Raw genomic sequence first — 18488 nt, 5'->3', positions numbered from 1 at the left:
CGGAGTTATCATAATCCTTTCACAATGAGAAACATTTAGTATCCAGATGTTTGGACACCCCTTTCTCTTTGAAGGTACTATCAATACCTCTTGAACGAGGAATTCCATATGTGGTCTTTCACTGTAGTCGCTAATGAACAGATGCGAGACCACCCAAGTGAAAAGATCCACCATCTGGCTATCTCGAGGAGTTTAGTTATTAACAGCGACGACACGGCTGGCTGTAAATGTCTTATCAGTACTGGGAAACGGGGGATGTTACACCATGAATATTACTGAACTAATTACAAAATATATCTATCTGCTTGAAATCTAGCATATTTACTGAAACTTCTGTTTGATCTTGGGCGATTCATCCCTGGCATGCAGCTCAAACACAAATATCAGAAAATCGAATGTGTATTTTGGACACTTTGCCTCCCCCCCCCCGCGATTGAAACCAAATTTAACATAGAATTACTGTTGTAATCTCAAAATCACAGACTAAATTTCATTTATTTAAATCATTAAATTTTTGAATTGTCACATTTATATGCATGTGAAAGTACAAACTGACAGACGGTCAATCCTTTCGCAGATTTTGTTCAAAATTTGATGTATATGTGCATTTTGAATTTTAAAACTTTTTGTAGCTATAGTGTTCATTTGTACACGAATATATAGACTTTCTCTGAATTTATTTCGTTCTAAATTTGATAGAAATCAACAAGTTTAGTAGTAAGACTATGTATAAAATTTCATCCAACTGGTTTAATGTATGTTTGATTTCTATTGTTGAGACTGATATAATTCGAAAAATGTGTTTTTCGTTCTCGGAGAGATCTAATATGTAGAGATCTCAATTTCGATTACTATAGTATTTTCTCTTTGTATGCTTTGTATGCTAGAAAGTAAAATTAGACATTAAAAAAAATACAGTATTGTAAGTGACTAAGAAAATCTATGGCTTGAGTCCAATGTAATTTCGATGTTAATTTGAAAAAAGAAATATGTCTTCGTTTTTAGAAATAATTAAAAAAAAAATATTAACCGCATGATTTTAGAAGTTGTTACTTAGTCTCAAACGATAGCAGCGTTGGCAGATGAAAAACATCATTATTTTCCTCAGAATATTTCGTAGACATGGAAATAAACATTTTGTTCTTTTGCGCACGAAAGGTCTATAACCTGGAGATTTTTCAAAATCGCTGATGTCAAAAGCTTTGACGTTTCCAATGAGTTTAGTCTCTATATTTATACGAAAAAATAAAAGATGTAGCGCTTAGTATAATTTAACATTTTTCTCTTATCTACATCAACTATATTTATTAATCTGTGATATTTCTTCTAAAAACTTCCGACTCGTTGATTTAATACAAGATGAAAAAGCAGAGAAACGAATTACGTTTTTTCTTTTCTTCTTTTCTTTTTATCTGTCAGCGTTCTTATCGGTTTGAGTCAAAATGAGAAACTTCTTAAATCTTGTTAACCAAATGAAACTTCTGGAAAAGAATACTTTATGAATGTTTCAAGAAACAACAAAAAAAGAAATAAGATTTTTTTTTTCATTATTTTATTATTTTTGCTATATTAATATATAGTAAATTTTATTTATGTGCATTCATTACAATTACCTTCTAATTTTTAATCTATATTCGTTGCTATTTCTTTATATAAAATTTTAAAATGTTTGTCTTTCTTTTTTCCCCGTCTTTCATTATCTTAACATTTTATTGGGTAGATGGCGCTGGCGATGGATAAAATAAACAAATCAGATCTGTACTTTCAAATTCATTTCGTGAACTATTAGCGGGCGGAATATACTTCTAAAACCATTCCGGTGTTATCCAAGAGAGAAACTAACTTGGAGTTCCGTTATTTTTCTGTAATTAATGTTTAATTTCTAAAGTTTATGAAATACTAATTTAGTTTTTTTATTCTATTTATAATATCTGATTGGCATATCCACATAATGAAAATAATTCGTATTTCGGCTATAATTGAAATTTGGTCTTTATCATTAATTTTAAAAGTTTACTTATACATTTCTCTCTTCTGCAGTGATTCATAAAAATTATATAATAAAGATTGGAAAGAATTCAAAATCATTTCATCGCCATCTCGGAATCTAAATTTTCAGTCAATAAGATATCTGGAACATTAAATTCAAGGAACCCGAGAATTGGATGAATGGTCTCTTCGTAAATTTTATATCTTCAATCTTTTGTGTACAATGTAAGATCGAAATTTGATAAAAAGTGTGAGAATTCATATATTTCCTTATGCGTCTGATTTGGATTTCAAAATGGGATCTTTTTTCCTTAGCCTATGGTGTAATTGTGAAAAAATATACTATATATAACTCCGAACATCGTTCTACTTTTAACATGGACTTTCAGATTTACTAAATTAAAATGAAAATATTTTTCTAAATTTTAATCCAAAGAGTTTTAATTTCTGGAAGTGGAACGATATGTTAATTTTATAATCACCATAGTAATATAATATGGAAGTGAGGTTTTTCGCTAATATGTGTATGATGATTATATTTTTTGCATAAAGATTAAATGGAGAATTCTACAGAAATAACTTTTTATAAATTAAATCAAATTTATTACATTTTTTTAAAAAAAAACTGAATTAAAACGATTTATTTCAAACTTAAAAAAAAAAAAAGGTTGGGGACAGTTCAAATGATGTTTCATTTTAACTTGGGATTTCCTTGGCTATAAGAACGTTTTATCATTTTAATTCAGTTTATTTTTAGTACGTTAAAAAACATATCATATTATTTATATTAATTAGCGAACAGGCTTTTTATATGAGAGGTAGTAGTTATAAATGCAATAAGTTTAAGCTTTAAATAATCACAAGTAAAAAATATATTTTCTAAATTGTTTTAACAGTACTGTTAATTTTTGACTGAAAGGAGTAAAATATCAATCTTATAATTTTGTCTTGTATTACATCCTCTTTCTGAATAGACAGTTGTGAGTATTTAAAAAGCATTCATCATCAATTAATCATTACCTTAAATAAATATTAACTTTCCTTACGTGATTCTTTCAATTTACTTCTTTTGTTTAATTTATCATTAAATGAATCTTGATGTTAAAAATTTAAATTATAAGTATCATTTGCACTCAATAATTCATCAATTATGTTCTACTGATTGCCTTCATTGTCAGCTAGCTAAAAACATTTAAATTTGTCTGCAATTTAACATTGAAATTGAATCTGTGCTGAAAAATGGCATAATTTACGAAGTCAAAAATTAAATAATGATTTGAATAACCAATCTTTCACTTTTAGATTTTGCGAAGTCATTTTAGTAATCGAAAATGGCTGATTTAAATTTGCTTTCGATTTTGAAGTTCCTTCTATTTTTGTTTGATTAAAAAGATGTTGAATCCAATAAATTGCTTGCACAAAGCTTAAAGAAAAACAATAGATTTTTTTTTGTTTCAACATTTTTATTTTATTCTCTTTTGTTACAAAATTGCAATATTATTTCAATTAGAAAAAGTAGGAGAAAAAAACCATTCGTAAATGATAAATGAGCCATTCAAATATGCAAACGATTTACTTCGTTAAATAAGAATTTTAAGTAATAAGTTTGAAGAGTAATAAAAATGATAAATTTAAGTGCTGGTTTTTTCTTTCTCAGTTAAAAATGAATTTACCGATTTGATTATTGCAAGTAGTATCTAACAGTAGTTTTGATATGAAAGTCATAGTAATGTTTCGGAGAAAAATTCGAGGTACTTTAATTCAAATTTCCCTGTTAAAGTCTTTTTTTTTTTTTTTTTTTTGTCCATAAATGATGTTTGCGAAAGAATAAAACTTCCATTATTCTGATTTGAATTTCTTCATTAAGACAGCAATATTAATCTAAGCAAAACATTTATTTTTAAAGAAATTTAAAATTTATTTATTATTATTTATTTACTTTTTATTTTATATGAGTATGTGTTATGGTACTCATAAAGAAGCATTGAAATATATCATAATATTTATGCAAAATAAGCCTTAAACATAGGTATTATATTTAATAAACAGTTAAAATTTCAGATTTTTATGTATTGGAGCGTCCTCCAACAAAAATCCATTAATTTTTAATTTTTAAAAATTTTTATCATTTTTTTAGTATTTTATATATGAATTTTTAACTACTTTTAAATGATTACAAAACCCGATAATTTTTTTTTTTTTTTTTAGTATTCTTATTCTAGATTCTAGAATATATAATTGTCATGTTTTCTTGTTTTTATTTTCAAACTAGGGCATTTTAATGTAATAAAACAAATAAATATATAAAAATCAAAATTAAAAAAAAAATCTCATAAATTTTTTTCGCAGGCTGAATAAAGATTTTGTATTGTGGAGAAAAATTTGTTTACAGACAAAATAACTTAAACCTGGAATTAAAGCTTAAAAACCCTTCCATACGACAATCGTCTCCAAGGTTAGATAACAAAATATTTATATCAATAAAATAAAAAAATGAAAATGAAATGTTTTAAAAATAAAATTTAGAATTTCAACAGGTGTGAAAATTATTTAAAGAATTATTCTTGACCCAGTAGTTACTCTTCATTGTTTTTCTTTGTATCAGTAGATGCTTTCTCAGTGTACGACCTTTTGGAAATCTCTAGTGTACGTCTATCCACCCTTAAGAAACTTTATTGTTGGCCTGTCATAATGAAGTCGCTGTTGAAATTTCTGCCCCCCCCCCCTCTCCCTCACCCTGTCAACAGAGTCTGTTCTATTGAGTTTTGACAGCCTCCGAGACTGTTGCCTAGTTGCAAGGCTATCGATTAGTGGCGTTATCATACCAAGGCAAACTTCTCTACTTCATTTCTTAATTAATAACTGCTCCCTATCTATCTATCGTAATAGCCTTTAGCTAACATCTTTTGTATACATTTGTTCAGGCTGAATAAATAATGAAATTGTGTCAGATTTGTGTTGAAATGTATTGTTTTACGATTTGAATGTAAATGGTATTATTTTGGTTTAAAATATTTCCATGTCACATATATTTAATGTAAGAATTACTTTGGTATAAAATATTATAATTAAAAAAAAAATCTTTTTATCGTCTGAAATATTCCTTGAAAATTAAAATGAGAGTTTTATTGAACCAAACGATTTTTTAAAAAAATATCGTTTAAAAATCAACAATCAGTAGTTTTAACTGATTGTTGATTTTGTACATGAAAAAGGTATTCGATAAACGTTTTGAGATAAAAATTTATTGATAATAAACAATTTGAAAATAAGTATTGTTCCTGTTATAAATTGTTAATCGTCTATTTATAAATTTGCTTTTTGTTATCTTCTAAAATTCTGCTTATGTGCTCTGGTAACAACAATTCTTCGATTCTGTATTAAATTTTGTAAAATTTATAAAAATTAGAGGATAAAAATGGCACTGGAAACGAAACTGATGTTATTCATAATATAGAATGTTGAATTTTAGGATGATGTAAAATATTTCACGGAGAACCATTTTCTACAAAATAATTGCCAAAGAAAAGTTAGTAAAATTTTGGTACATTTCTAATTAAATTAATATTTAATTCATTTTTGCACTTTGAAAAGTTGACACTATTATCTCTCTCGTCTTAAATAAGTGTGCTGTTTAGGAGGAAAGTGGAACGTGCCTATATGCATAGCCACATTGATTCTTTTATATAGATATAATATATATATATATTGAAATTGCATCCATTGCAAATAAAATTTTCCTTATTATTCAATTTTTCTGAGTAAAATTCCGAATTGCATTCTCTTGATTATACTCTGAAATCACACAAAACAGCGCCATGTTTGGGTATCTTTTTCATATGCGTTGTTATGTAAAAAAAATTTAATTATCTGTATGTGTGTTGCCATTTCGTTTGTGAAAATACTAAACACGTGTATGTATATCGTGAGTTAAAACGATTAAAATTACGACAAAATCTTAAGAGATTTGCGGCTATCAGAAATTAAGAGATCACTATAGTTAAACTAATATAACGTAAATTTATTTCATTTTTCAAAATCCAGAAGTTGATTAAAGTATATTAAAAGTTAAACAAGTTTCTGATGCTCTTAAAGCATATCTTCGGAAAACTCAATTTTTTAATATAAATAAAAATCATTGTATCTGTGTATGTATACTCTACATCTCCTTATAACCAACCTCAACCATATTTCACGCACTTATTATTTAAGAAAGAATACATTTTTCTTTTTAATTCGCAAAAAATTATATATTCTATTAATTAGAAATTAACCAAAATTTACCTTTTTTCGACACAGTAACTTCGAGAAAATTATTACGGAAATTTTTTTACACTGTCTTAAAATTCGAAACCTTACCTTTTCAACGGTATACCGATTTTATTTCTATGCAATTTTTTTCAACTGTTTTTAATATTAAAAAAAAATATGCTATACTATTTTGAAATTAGAAAGTTGTAAGTTCTCTTCTGTAAGTAAGTTCATTAAGACTGAGCTATTCTACCACTATTATTTTAAATTTCTTTCTAGAACATGATGTTGTTTTAGTTAGGATGTTTTGAAGCTCGAAATCGCACAGACAATGAATATTGAAGCTCAAAATCGCATATTGAAGCTCAAAAAGCATAAATTGCAATTTTCATCATCTTTTAATCGCATATATTTTTTTACCTGCTTTTACCAGTATTGCATTATTATTATGTATGCTTCTTTGAAAGCAGATGCGTTTTTAAAAGGTTGACCTGCTTTTACCCGTATTGCTTTATTATTACGTATGCTTCTTTGACAGCAGATGCGTTTTTAAAAGGTTGACGTAGAGCTATGACATAATTGCTGTTATTTCACAAGCGGCTATATTTTTCAACTCCAGGTTTTCCATCTTGAACATGATTGGCTGTTCTGGTCACGTGATTCACTGATGTATTGTCCTTCTAATGTGTAATCAAGCATGCTATTAAAAAGCACGTGATGTTTGATATTAAAATGCTCTTGTACCTGTAGAATTTAAATTCAAAATTGATATTGGAATATATATTTAACTGTGGATTACAAATGCGAAATTTGTGGTGCATGATTTTATCATAAACAGTAATTAAAGAAACATCAATCTCGACTTCATGGAATAAAATCTAGCTGTGTAAACAAGGAATTTCCATGCATTTATTGTGATAAAAGATTTTTTGTAAATATTATATGATAATAAATAGTTCGACTCAAATCATGATATCATCGCCAAACTTGATTTTTTTCGATAATTCGCCAAATTTATTATTAGACTTAGCTTTGTAATTACATTTAAATATTTAAAATAATAACGAAAAGCAGTCAAACAGTTATATAATTCCAATCATTGATCCGATATCACGAACTTTTATTTCGTATGAAAGCTTATGCAATGGTTTGCTTTTTCTCATCCACCCTCCATTTTAGAAAGAAATCAGAAATACACTATATGTTTTGTTCATTTCCTGAGAAGAAAACTCGCTGGTAGAGCTCCTCAGTCACAACCTTTATGCATATTCCGAAAATTTTTGATGACATCTAAATACCCACAAATGGTCGGCCATCCTATTGTTCTCCATTTCAAGATATATGCCAAAATAAAACTTTGGCAGTGCCCTTAACTTCCACGATTGAACCAATTCCGCCAATTTTCGTCACCACAAAATTAATTTCTCCAATTTGAAGCATTATTAACCAAGCTGAAATTGATTGACATGACTAAACTAATTTTATTACTTTAGTATTCACTATACACAACTGGGTATTTTGGAATTATCCTGTTGACCATTTTCGCCAACCCAATATTATCGCCAAAAGGTAGATCTGCGCCAGTAACCGCAAATTACTTTTCACTATGATAGCGCCAAAAATGTGTGGCCTTTTCACGAGCGTTGACAGGCCGACGGAATAATCCTAAAAACAGGCTGCTATATCCTTCGATTCCAGGCCCACTATAATTGCATTTATAAATAACTGAAAATATTGCATTATTAAGGCCTTTTGTTACTGTATTTATACATCAATGAAATATTAATATGAACACAATAATAACACATTTTAAAATCATATACATTCACATTTCTTTTATACTTATAAATAATCGAAAGTACATTCAAATTATTTTCAATCCAAACAGCAATCATCTTCAAAATTAATCGAAAATATATTCAAAATAATCTTTCCGTTGCAATAAATAAACGTCAATGAATCACATGACCAGGACAGCCAATCATGTTCAAAATGGCAAATATGGAATCGAGATATAGCCGCATGTGTTATTTCATCTCAAAATCGGACGAGCTCTAAACTATTTTTGCCAGCTAGAAAAATTGAAAATGAAAGTTTAAAATATTTATATAATATATGAGAGAGACGGGGGGGGGGGGATAGAGAAATATTGTTTCAAATTTCTCTTGATTGTTTCAAACCGGTTTAAACTGGTTAACGACTTAAATTAATTAAGACAAATAATGACTTAAAAAGTAATAATGTTCTCACATGATAACTTGAAGTTTGCGATCATAGATTTCATTTTTTTTTCCTTCTTTTTTTTCCCCCTTCTCCATTTATTTTTAAGTATTGGGAAGAAGAAAGTAAAGAAAACTTAAGTCCACTGCTCAAATTCAAATGAATGCTTGGAAAATAAAGCTATCCCGAGCAAATGAAATATTTTTTAGCAATGAAGAGCAAAAATACGTATATAAAACCGTTGCCAAAACTCATTAATAGAATTCTAAAAGTAAAACAGACGATTAATAATTAGGGACAACTATTGATTTGGTTTATTTCCATGTATTTTTAATAAAAAATTAATTATTTCATTAAATGTCTCGAAATGTTCCTTTCTTAACTTCAGTATTGTGAACAAAATTTGCAAGTTATTATGTCACAAATATTAATAACTTATGCAAAAAAAGAATCACCTTCTGAGGATTTTAGAAAGTCGCCTGGTTCATTTAATATTTTAATTTTAAAACGGGTTTTAGATGAAAAGAATTTTGTATATTGTTTTACACAAATTATTATACATGAAAGGGTTTTAATCTTGAATAATGCCAGATATATCAAGTTTTACGTTAGGTTCTCTTTAATTCGGACTTGTTACTCTAACATTCCAATAATCCGAAGCATTTGTTGTAATTTGGCTTTTAATGATAAGCAATGTTTTCCTTGTTAAAACTTGAATATATCTTTCAATATATGGTTTTTCTCTTAAATGTGTTCCTACTCATAATATTTTTTTCTCCGTAACATATTGATAGAAAATACACAGAAAAATGTGTAATTATATTTTAAAGCAATGTCTATAAGATTCTTTATAATCCGGATACTCTGTAATTTGTCAGATGCCCGGTCCCATATGTATCGGAGTAAAAAGAATCTGCTGTATTTCAAACTAATAATTTTTGTTTAATCCAAAAAAAAAACAACATAATAAGGTACAAATTGTTTAATAATGTTTTTATTATGCTGAAATTCAAATTAATTTTATTATTCGATCGAATTATTCACTGGCTTGGTTTTACCAAGTTAAAAAAAAGTTTTTTTTTAAACATTAATTCCGATATAGGGTTTCTGCTTTTATTTCGTAATAAATACTTTTGTTAAAATATACTCATACTGTAACTTGTAGTTTTGCATAGTCTTACCAAATAACAAAGTAAAATTTTAAGTAATTGCGTTCCCTATGCATAATGCAACAATCAGGACAATCAATAATATAGTTAAAGTATCTTTTCGCCAGAGATTATTAGTAATATTATAACTCAAAAAGAAATTAAGTAAAGGTAATATAGCAATAATATTTTGCTCGTATAATTTTGTAACCAATAGATGCCAATTGAGAAATATTGGGTGCATTCAAAATAGTTGCAATTATTTTTGAATTATATAGTCAGATATAGTTTGCTGAACTTTTAAATCTGTATTTATCAAGTATACAATGCAAGCATTTTTGATCTGCTAGCTAATTATTTAATTAGTGATTGATTCAAAATTGATCTTATATTCATAAATAAAATTGAATGTAAAAATCTGAAAATTCAAATTTAAAGTATTTTTAATATGCAATTTGAAAAATATATAACTTACATAATGTTTAAATAAAAATAAAAAAAAGAATAATGAAACATGGTAAAGATAACTACTATTTTGGCATCTAAATTCTCTTTCAAATTTAGACACCAGTGTAAAAGCACAGAACGGTAGCTTTATCCGATTATTCGAACTCAATGCCCTCCCCTTCTTTCCTAACCAAATATCATAATGGATTACTTTTATACCCGACGTTTATCAATACGCATTTCTTTTCCAATCTGAATCTTCCCCCAACTCAACTTTCGGTAGAATTTCGAACAATAGTGCAAACATTCCTATAATGGTACTGTTTTGCATTAAACCCGAATTAAATTGAAAATCGATACCCGGAATGACCTTTCTTTCAGATCTTTCTCTACTTCCAGCTAGAGCTACTTTTTCAATTCATTCTGCTTGTTGAAATCTGAAGAAAAGGATTTTTAAAAGTACTTTTTAAACCATTAGTAAAAAGGCTTAAGGAATATTTACTGCTGTTCTTCCTTTTTACTGTTCTGGCTGTATTTTTTCTTCTGTCACGTGACATCTCGAATAATTCCAATTTTGTTTTCGAAACGAACCATATCCAGTGTTCCGAGATTTCTTTTTCTGTAGAAGCTTAAAAATTCTAGCTATTGATTTAAAGCAAGAACTGTTGCTGAAAGATACGACTCTCGCTTCTGACTTGACACATTGTTTATCATGAGCGGAAGAAATGATAAAAGTCTGAATTATATTTCCATGCTATCGATTTCTTGAAAATTCTTTTGAATATAAAAAAAAATGGCGATGTTTTACTGGGAATCATCAGTTTAACGTATCTTTTTCTGAAGCGTTGAAACTTAAAAAGATTCACTGCTGAATGATTTTCAAAATTTTATGTAGCTTTAAGAATAGAAAAAAAAATTATGTGCTGAAATGTGTTGAATTTTATTCCTTGTTATCCTTAGTCTGTTATAAAACAGATAAAATATGAATAATTTGAAACCTAAATAATGACATCGAGCAGATGTATTTTTTCGAACAGCTGTAAGCCAAAATCGTTTTTAAAAATTCAACTGCATAAGGGTTAGCAATTGTTCTTTGTTAATGTGGGTACATGCATGTGTTCCTCAGTTTAATTGTTTTATGTATATTAGAACAAATTTTCGAAGTGTCCCTTTTATGAGTCTTATTTTCAACTATGAATTATTTTAGTCTTCATGTTGTTTCAGAAGTACTGTTTGAAATAATTTCAAATAATATAATGAGTAGTTATAATAATAATTTTACAATTATGCGTTTTCGACAGTTGTTATAATTTCATTTCATCTGACGTGAAAGGATTTGTAAAGATTCAGCCTAGGTTATTTTTTATTGCCAAACAGTATTTTTCATAAAACAAAAGGAAATTATCAGAAATTATACGAGATGTCAATGGTAATATATAGAGTCAAAAGAATATCAGAGAGGCAAAAAATTATTATGTGATTATATTTTGATTGTAAAAGTATTAAAAATGAAAATGTTTGCTTCTGAAGAGATGTCAGAGTCAGTGTCTAAGTTCATAAAATTGTTTCTTCTAATCAATTAAAAAATACTTATGAATTAGTTTCTTAAGATTCTTTTCATTTAAATATTTCAAAAAGATTTCATTTGATTAGTGGCAAACACAATTGTGTTAGCGTTCTCTTTAAATAATGTCTTTAAATGCAAATATTTAATTATTTATTTTTAAGAATTATTTATTGATTATTTACTATATTATATTGAAAATAAAGTATGATTTTAATAAAATTTTATGCACATTCTTAAGCAAAATTACTCATTTATTTATTGGTCGATTCAAATACTAATTGCGATTGCTCCTATGCATAGTTAGCATGTAAACTACTGGATTGACGTCCTCAATTATGACAAATTTTATTTATTTATCAGATGGTGTTTTCAATTCTTATTTAGTCATGCCGCTTTGACTGAGATTTCATTTTGTGTATAGACTGTATCAATTTCCACAGATATCTTCCTAAATATTCAGTAGCAATTGAAGTTGATTAAGTACAATGGCAGTATTCTGATTTTTTTTTTTTTTAAGAAGCTGCCTAATTTTTAAAATTTATTGTATTCTTTTTTAATTTTTCATATCAATGAAATTTTGTATTAAAATTTTTTTTAATTAAAAACTAAAGCTTTCCCCACCTTATCTGTTTTGTTCTGTAACAACTTTATTGATGAAAGATAGTAGATAATGAAATAGCTGCCGTTTTCATTAGAATTAATGAATTAACTTTATCATACTTTTATTTAATAATTCATGGTATTTAACTGATTTAACAGAAATAATTTTTGCGATAAATGGCAGATTAAGAACATTCTTGTGAGAATACATCAACAATACGCTCATGTACCCAGGAAAATAGTTCAGTTTATTTTAATATTTAAAACTGAAATCCTACCTTTCAATCAAAACTGTTGTAGTGGAAAAGTAAAGAAGAAAGAAGCTTATGATTGATGTGAGAAAATAAGCATAAAACGTCTAGAGTTCGTTTTTATGTTACGAACGATATCAATATCTATTTTTAAAGAAAAGCTCGTTGAAGTTCTACGTAGAGTTTTATACAAATACCGATTTAAACACGTCTTCCCATAAAATTGTTTTCTGAAGTTCTGCCGTTAAATGTTTTCTGCTGTCGAATATCTCCAGCGAAGGCGTTACTGGTTGCTTGGCTGTTTGCCAATCAGCCACGTGCTGCGCGCGTTTCTGATTTGTCATTCCTGAGCTTTTTTGTTCATTCTCACTTTCGGTTCTGCAACTCTTGCCTCAGTATTTCGCACTGTGATTCGTGTTCGAGCTGAAAGTTTCTTATCCGTAGATGTGTTGCTGTCGTGGATTACTTTCTTCAATTGCCGTACTCTTTTAGTAAGTCCAGGTTCTTTCTTTCGTTTGCGACTGATTTGGAACACGGAAATATGTCGTTGTTTGAAGTGTTGTGTGTTAACAGGCCCTTAAAAGTAATTAGTCGTTTTATTTTTGTGTTAGAGCGGACGAGTTATGACGTGTAGTAGAAATTCTTATGACTCATTTCGCGCTTTTATGAGTGTTGCACTGAATTCCGACGTAATTTATAAACTTCTGTTTACTTTCAGAGGCTTTTAATGTGAGAAGATTCAGAGATTGTATTTTGAAAACTTTACTCCTCTGATATATTGGTTTGCTTTATAAAACCATGAAAATAATAAATAATTACGACGTTATGATTGTCATGTTTAAAAATTTAATCATACTGCTATGAAAGAAGAAAATTAAATTAAAAAAAATAATTGGGCAAAAAACATATACCGTAATGAATTAACCAAGGATTTCTGTTGTATCGAGTTTATCATTTCATTGTTTTATAGTCGTCTTAATGATACTTTAAATTCGGCTATAGTAACATTTCTTCTTAAAAATGCAGTGGCCTTAAGTAGAATTTTTAGCTATTTTATATTTATCGTACCACCAAATTCTGAATTCTGTGATTTCTGATTTATGTGTGAATTTTTCACCAAATTTTAACTCCATTTTCTAAATTTATTTTTAATTTAACACAACTTTAAACATGCCATTTGCTTGTTTTTTAATGCATTTTTCAGTTTGTATTATTTAAAATAGAGTGTTAGTAATTCTTAAACTAGACATTGGCTGAACATAAATTTTGTTGTTCTAAAATTTTGAATTATGAGAAAGTATTCGATAATACAACAAATACAGTAACTGTAGAATTCAACGGTTGACTCAGAATTAATTCTACTTCAATTTAGCAAGCAGACGTAAACTAATTGAAGGAAGCTTGAGAATTATTGGCTTAAAAAAAAGAATATATTCTGTCATGTCGAATTTTATTTATTTTAAATTGGTTATTTTATATTTACCATCATACATATCTAACTGAAATTTTTAAATCAGCAAACTCGACATGTATACGCGAAGTGTATAAGATTTTTCAGAAAATTATCATTTACTATATAAATATCAATTTTGGGGCAATACTATCGAACGTAGTAATTTTGAAATTAATAAAACCACAATAAAAGCTTGATTTATTCAAAAATTTAAAGTGAGAAAAGTTGGATTTAAAATGATTATAATATGAGAAAACAGATTTTTTTAAAGCTTTAAATAGAAAAAATAATTTATTTCGTTTAATAAACTACTGATTGCAGTGAACATTACAACATATCGAATAATAATGCAAATAAAATGTCGAAATAAGCATTACAAATCACATTTAAATTGTTCATTTTTTTTTTTTTTATTTTAACGAACGAGAAATTTTCATTTTTAAAACACCATCTAAAATAATAGATACTATAATCAAAGTGTGGGCAGATATAACGAACAAAGAAAAAATCAAAACTAGAGAAGGGACGAACAATTAGGTTTTAATTCCGAATTAACCAAAATGAATACAAATTTTAATTCACATTTTATAATTACCTTAATAGAAAATTCAAGGGACCATGGTGGGAAAAAAACCGGTCGATTTGAATTAAGAACTTTCAAATCAACTCAGTTCAACTATAATAACAAAACAAAAAAATATCGTTTGGTAATATATTTATTCTATGTCACAGGTAAAATACTATATATTATGTTGTTATTTATTGTTAAGAAAGAATAGTTGGATTTGCAAAACACAAATCCGTTTTTAAAGACCTTATGGAGGACAGGATTTCGTTTAAACCTCGCCTTCGTTCGAAAGTGAAAAGGGGGCCACCTTTCTGAAAGAGCCTCCCTCGAAACTCCCCAAACGTCTTCGTGACTGTGGGTAGGTGTGGTGCGTCTGGTGTTACGCCATTGTGTCGATGAAGAAAAGAGGATTCTTCAACCCCCGTAACCCCTGCAGGTGTTTCGTGTGGGAACACCCGCCATAACAATTATCGGAATGGGCTCGGGGGCCCTTGACCCATTTGCGAAAGGGTTGAGAAAGTGTCGATAGAATCCCATCGTGGATGACTGTTACCATGTGAATGATGGTGTTAGTTTCAGGTCCTGTGACTTTAGCTGTATTTTATTCAACTGGAGGGGGGGGGGACCTACCAAATTAAGAAAAGGGGGGGGGGTATCTGCAGGTGTTTTTTTTTCTTGTTTTCTTTGCAACTTGATCTTTATCAACAATTAAATTTAAATTGATTTTAAAATCGTATTAGTTTTGCAATTCTCTCCATAATTTCACAGTAAGAACTGCAGTCCATGCTTTTATATCAACAGATTTAATATTTCATAACGGACTTATGCTTATAGTATAAATATTTTTGATATTATATAAATGCTTTAATAAATAAAATACTCGTTATGGTATAAAATCTTTTGATATGTATAGACTATTTACCAACAGTGTGCAGTTAATCCATCCTTTGGCTCATAAAACTGTGTTAATACTATTACTTGTGTTAATTTAAGAAATTATCTCTAAAATCTTATTTTATTCATTATGTTTCTTACATTTTTATTTCCGAATGATTTCTTCTTCTCACCATAACTTATAATAATGAGAAAAGATTTACAACTCGCAGACGATTCGGATCGGCTTGGGACCATCTTTATTTTCGTTTCGTTTTACAATTTTATTGGCTTAAATTAAATGCTTTTAAAAAATTGTTAGCTTTTGAAGTATCTCTTTCCGTAGCAATCTGCTGTGCATAAAATTTGGGCATTCAAAATAGGTAAATAGTATATAATACTTGCTAAATATCATTACTTGGTTGAGTAGTATTGTGTACTTTTATAATAGGCTCGTTCGATCGCATTGGCTGTAATAAAAACTCTAGAAGTCATGATTAATATAGAAAATTTCGGTTTTCTTATTTTTTTTATACATAGAAAATATTATCATTAAAAAATTCGACCTCGACGAATCGCCACGTTTTAAACCTTCCTGTAGTTCGAAAAACACATTTTTGGAATTGTATTCTGGCTGTCCATCTATCTGTCGGCACGAATACTTAAAAACGCTTTGAGCTACACTAATGAAATTTGGTTTGTGCTCTTTATACCAGTTTCGCAGATTTCTATCAATTTTGTACGAGATCCATTCAGTAGAAGATTGTCTATCTGTCCAAATGTAAATGATCTTGTATCAAATTTTAGACAAATCTGTAGAGGGTTGACTGTCTGTCGGTTTGTACTTGCACATTCATATAAACGCAATAATTCAAAAATGTACTGACTTCGGTTAATAAAATTTGGTATGTGATCTTATTAATAAAATTTTAATTCTCTAAATTTAAGTTTTTCTGTTGATCGACAAACATACATCAAATTGTATATTCGGATCCCCCCACCACCCCACCGCTATACTACGAAGACCAAAACGCTCATATCCGGTAGTCTGAAAATAAAAACCTTCGCATTTATGATGTTCACAGCTTAACTCCAGATACTCAATTTTTATGCGGGAAGGTGCTGGATAACACCTCTGTTAGGGAGTGTGTGAGTAAGCTTGGGGGATACTACTCCCGCTGACCATTTTAATCACTTTGATCGATTTCTAAGGTGTCTTAAATTCGCTTTAATACCAGTAAGTAATCTCGACTGAACGAAACCAGGCTATCAACTGTTATTCAAGTTCTGGTAAATCGATCCGTAACATTGAAACGTCGCAAGAAAAGTCCATCCTGAATTCATAAGCTGAAGTAGCTGATTTATGAGTTCTTGCTATTTATTGCCATTTTTCAAAGGGGCCCATTATCACTCTTTTAAAGTGTGTTTTAGGTAGATTCCTGTAATAAGACTACTTATTGCAAGGGTTCTCATGGTAGGACTTCGGGAAAATTTCTTCACCAATCATGATGGTCCCTAGAACCCAAAACCACCCTTCGTTCAAAAATTATATGTAATATCCTTATAACGCAATTCCCGTGTTATCTTGTAAAGAAAATAGCTAAAGTGATTTTGTTTGGATTTTAACTGGCTTGGAATATGTTGTTAGAAATGTAAAAATCTCGGTCGAGTTCGCAAACGGCCCATCTAGCTAAGAGGGGTGGGAATGGTGGGGGGATTGAAATTTCATTTCGCTAAAACTTTCTTAATATTGTAGATACAAAAATAAATTCAATTATCTGAATGAGCGCCTCATTAAGACGAACAATTGTTGTATTTAAAGCTTTTGGAGAACTACAATATCTTATAAATTAAGGGCTGAAAACTGATTTTCAAGCCCTAATTCTGACTGTTTCTAACATCAACAATTTATTTTGCTAGATAGTAATTAAAATGTAAAGGAAACTACCTTTTCCTTCTACTATACAGAGAGGTTTTTTTATGTGATAGTTTGGTAATAGGCCAAATAATAAATGGACGATATTCTCAGGTGGTATGTATCGAACATGCCAACAATTTTGACTGCGACAAAGTTTTGATATTGCAGTGTTTTAAAATGCTTTGTTTTATTTAAATAACCCATTTTCATCACTCTCGGTTTAAAATTCACAAACCGTGCTAGCTGAGCTTGAAACTGTTGTTATTTTATACATGGTGGGCAGGGGCCGCGGTGGCCTGGTGGTAAGGTCTCGGCTTCGGAACCGGAGGGTTTCAGGTTCGTGACCCAGTTCCACCGAAGAACCGTCGTGTAAGGGGGTTTGTTGCACGTTAAATCCGTCATGACCAAATGTCCTCCCGCTGGTGTGGTGTGGAGAGGGGGGTGCCAGCTCAGGTGTCGTCTTCGTCATCTGACCGTGGTTCAAAATGACGAGGTCCATCCCAAAATAGCCCTAGTGTTGCTTCAAACGGGACGTTAATATAACCAAACCAAATCTATACATGGTGGGCACCCAATTTTAATCTTCTCATCTGACATTTTTCTTTGCGCAAAATTATAAATCCAACTATCAATTAAAATAACGAGGAAGACCAAAAATCAGTTTCCCCAATCAAGCAATGACCCGATTTCGCCATTTTTGTTTTATATCAAAACTCATAACCTTTCGATAATAAGAAAGGTAAAGAAAGCAAACAATCCGTACGATATGCGGGTATCATTTCTAGATCTATCATGAGTGATCGCTTGCCTACCGTGAAAGATACTTGAATAACACTTCTTCACATATATACATGTATGATACAGAATTTTAAGACTCCCCTAGTCTTAACTGCAATGCGAATTTCAAAAAAAAAAATTGCATTTCATCTCAAAGCTCTTGAGCCTTAAATACGTCTAAATGGTCGCTAATGACTGCCTCCCCTTCCTTTACCATTCTAAAGTGTCGAGGATTATCGTAAAATAAAACTTAACTTGATCCGATTTTCAAGGTTTAGCCGTATGCTTTAGATTCTTTGATTTTATTCCCCAATTTTCAAACATTCCTAATTAATGCAAATATTTTCCACGTATATTTTTCAATTTAAATTGGTACTTTCTTTTGTTTTCATAAGATATAGTTCATCAAAGTTGATTAACATGACT

The 18488-nt window shown here is 29.3% G+C and overlaps 1 protein-coding gene across 2 annotated transcripts in view; it reads left to right on the top strand.

Moving 5' to 3' along the window:
- LOC129983819 (uncharacterized) overlaps positions 1 to 18488 on the top strand; it is a 312959-nt gene that overhangs the window by 191728 nt on the left and 102743 nt on the right. The window contains exon 1 of one of the 2 annotated variants that reach the window (XM_056093466.1): positions 12885 to 12964. The exons of the other annotated variant lie outside the window; for it this stretch is intronic. The gene's annotated coding sequence lies outside the window, so the exon portion shown is untranslated. Of the gene's footprint in view, positions 1 to 12884; positions 12965 to 18488 lie in introns of those variants that run through there. 2 annotated transcript variants of the gene reach the window in all.

This window comes from Argiope bruennichi, chromosome 9 (assembly GCF_947563725.1).
Source record: "Argiope bruennichi chromosome 9, qqArgBrue1.1, whole genome shotgun sequence".
In the NCBI taxonomy this organism is placed as follows: domain Eukaryota; kingdom Metazoa; phylum Arthropoda; class Arachnida; order Araneae; family Araneidae; genus Argiope; species Argiope bruennichi.
Note: the sequence above shows the minus strand (reverse complement) of the source record. Positions and strands in the feature narration are given on the sequence as shown.